Source organism: Eleutherodactylus coqui, chromosome 7, assembly GCF_035609145.1.
Source record: "Eleutherodactylus coqui strain aEleCoq1 chromosome 7, aEleCoq1.hap1, whole genome shotgun sequence".
NCBI lineage: Eukaryota > Metazoa > Chordata > Amphibia > Anura > Eleutherodactylidae > Eleutherodactylus > Eleutherodactylus coqui.
In genome coordinates, this window is record NC_089843.1 from 11,862,746 (window position 1) to 11,865,957 (window position 3,212).

The window sequence follows — 3,212 nt, forward strand, 5'->3', positions numbered from 1 at the left end:
AGATCGTGGATTTAGTATAGTTGATCTTAAAGTTGGAAATTGATCCAAAGACATCTAATAGGGTAATAAGATTGGGGATTCCCGTTTCCGGTTCTGAGATGACAAACATGATGTCATCCGCAAAAGCCGCCGCACTCAGATTAACTGAGTCTCCCTCCAGTCCTCTAATATTAGGGGATAACCTCACCGCTCTCAGTAAGGGTTCTAAAGTAAGAATGAAAAGGGACAGAGAGAGCGGGCAGCCCTGGCGAGTGCCATTTCTGATGTCAAATGGGGGGGAAAGTAAATTATTTATCTTAAGCCTTGCATATGGTTCCTTGTATAGAGAAAAGATAGCAGAAATAAAGATGGGTGGGAAGTTGAAATGTCTCAGTACTCTCTCCATGTAGATCCAGCTCACCCTATCGAACGCCTTTTCGGCGTCCGTGCCAACTAGAGCCAGTTCAATCTTGTGGGTCTGCGCGTATCTAACGGCATGAAGCAGCCTATAACAGTTATCTCTTCCCTCTCTGTTTTTAACAAAGCCCGCTTGTTCTTTATCCACTAGGCGTGGGATGATATCTTCTATCCTTTTTGCCAGTAGCTTCGCCCACATCTTAACATCAACATTAATCAGAGATATGGGCCTATAGCTGCCACAGAGCTCTGGATCTTTTTTTTCCTTGTAAATAAGCGTTATGTGCGCCTCTTGCGCCTGTTTTGGGAGTTGTTTTCCTGACATGAGTGCGTTCATCACATCCTTCAGCTTGGGGGCTAGTGTGTCTTTAAATGTCTTATAGTAAACTGATGGTAGGCCATCTGGGCCCGGGCTCTTTCCGTTGGGGCTGTTCTTAATAATTTCTTCCACTTCACTTAGGGCGATAGGTTGTAATAAGTCTAGTACCTCTGAGTCTTTCAGCTTGGGAAGGTTAGCTGAAGTAAGAAAGTGGTCAATCTGTTCTCTGGTGATGTTCTGGTCTAATGATGAGTCCGCATTTTTAAGGTTGTAAAGATCCGCATAGAACCTCTGGAAGGTCTCTGCTATATCTTTTGATGAGTATTTAGCTACCCCTAAATGGTCTTTAATGGAGGATATGTGGTTCCTGGATTTGGCTTTATTAATTAGGGAGGTAAGTAGCTTACTGGCTTTGTTTCCGTGAGCATAGAATTTGTATTGAAGATAGAGGTGTTTTTTATTATATCTGGATTCCAGCAAGCGACCTAGTTCCCTCCTCAGATCCTCCAGTTCCTCCATGTTGTTTTTAACTAAAGAAAGTTTGTTGCGCAGTTCCAATTTCGCGATTTGGGTTAGGAGTTTGTCTATTTGGAGTTGATTTTGCTTTTTGAGTTTGGCGCCCAGTGAAATAAATAGGCCTCTTACATATGCCTTATGGGCCTCCCAAAGGATAGGGGTATCTACATCTCCTCTGTCATTGAGAAGGAAAAACTCCTCTAGCGACTCAGAGAGACGTTCTCTCTCCATGTCAGAGTCTAATAGGGAAGCATTCAGCTTCCAAATCCATTCCCTGTGTTCTGCCGTGCTAAGTCTCAGATCTATATGTATAGGGGCATGGTCTGAGATAGTAATTGTCTCAATCTTTGTCCGCACTACCCTGGGCAGGATATCCTGGGAGACAAATAAATGGTCCAGTCTTTGAAACGAGTTATGGACTTGTGAGAAGTACGTGTAATCTTTTTCTGAGGGGTTGATGGTCCTCCATGCATCCACGACTCCCATCTCCCTGAGTGTTTTTTGTAGCTTTTTGGTATGTCTCTGGGAGATCCATGATCTGCCTCTGGACGAATCTAGCAGTGGGTTGAGGAACATATTAAAGTCCCCTACTAATATAATAGGGCCCTCGGCAAATGCTTTTAATGCTCTCAGCTGTTCTAGCATCCAATTTACTTGGTTCGAGTTAGGGGCATAGATGTTTGCTATCGTTATTTTTGAGTTGTTAATCACACCCTTTATGAAGAGTGCTCTCCCTAGCTCGTCTGAGAATTTCGCCTGCAGGGTAAAGACAATAGACTTGTGAATCATGATTGACACCCCTTTAGAGGCGGAGACTGGATGTGTGTTGTGATATCCCTGGGGAAAATTTTTCCCGGGTAGGTGGCTGTGTTTATCGGCTTTAAAATGTGTCTCCTGTAGGAGCAATATCTTGGTGTTGTATTTCTTAACTAATTGTGAGATGTTGTACCTTTTTTGAGGAGAGTTCATTCCCCGGACATTGAACGATGTGACTCTGAGCAGCTCCGCGGCATCCGGCACTCCCATCGCTGTCTGGCAGGACTAAATATTTTTTATTAGGAACTAGAAGGCAAGGATAACAAAGTCAGAAATCGGCGCACAATTCAATTATACAACAAACTTCTAAGATTGGGCAGGTTGCTCCGCTGGCGTCAAGCGGGACGCTTCTAACTTGTCTCCAGCTGTTTGTATATTTAAGGTTCAAGGGGGGGGGGGGGGGGAACAGGTTCAGGAAAGTTGAAGGGAGAAGAGGATGGGGAAAAGGGTATATCACACAATGAAAAACGAAACAATTGTAAAATTAAGTTTATAAATCAGCACTATCCGTGCTGTGTGGGATACGGATGGGCTCTGTGAACTTACAAGAGCCCAGGCGTATATTCTAGGCGGAAAAAATAGTTTTTCTGCTTTCGACGAGTAAAGTTAAACTAGGGCCTAATCGGGGTAGCACAAATAGGACATTCTCCTTGTGGGGACACTACAATCGAGAGGTATGTATCCGATAAGTCATAGTCGGCGGAGACCAATTGCGTCATCCGAACTCCTTAGTTTGGCGAACAGTCTTACTCGTGTCCCGAGGTCACGGTTTCCTCGGAACGTGCCGATGGGTCTTAGTTGGACCAACGAGTTCGTCCGACGCCCTGGAACAAAACAAAGTTAGGGAGATAAAGAGTTCTCTGTCTTTTCATCTCAGGTGGTTCCTTCTAAGTTTTCCTCTCTCTGCTTCTTTCTTTGTTTGTTGCGAGGTGATTTCACGTGGGAGACTGTATGCCAGCTTTCTTGCGAGGGCAGCGTAGGCAGCGGCGGGAGCCCCGGGAGATCCGGCAGGGGGAGCCAGTTGGGGAGACTTATGGGCTCTAACCCCAGAGCATGCCAGTTGTCTTGTAAGTCCTCCGGAGATCTTATGTTAAACCTCCTTCCCTTGTAGGTAATCCCTATACCGAAAGGAAACAACCAAGCGTACTTTATATTTTTAGCTTGA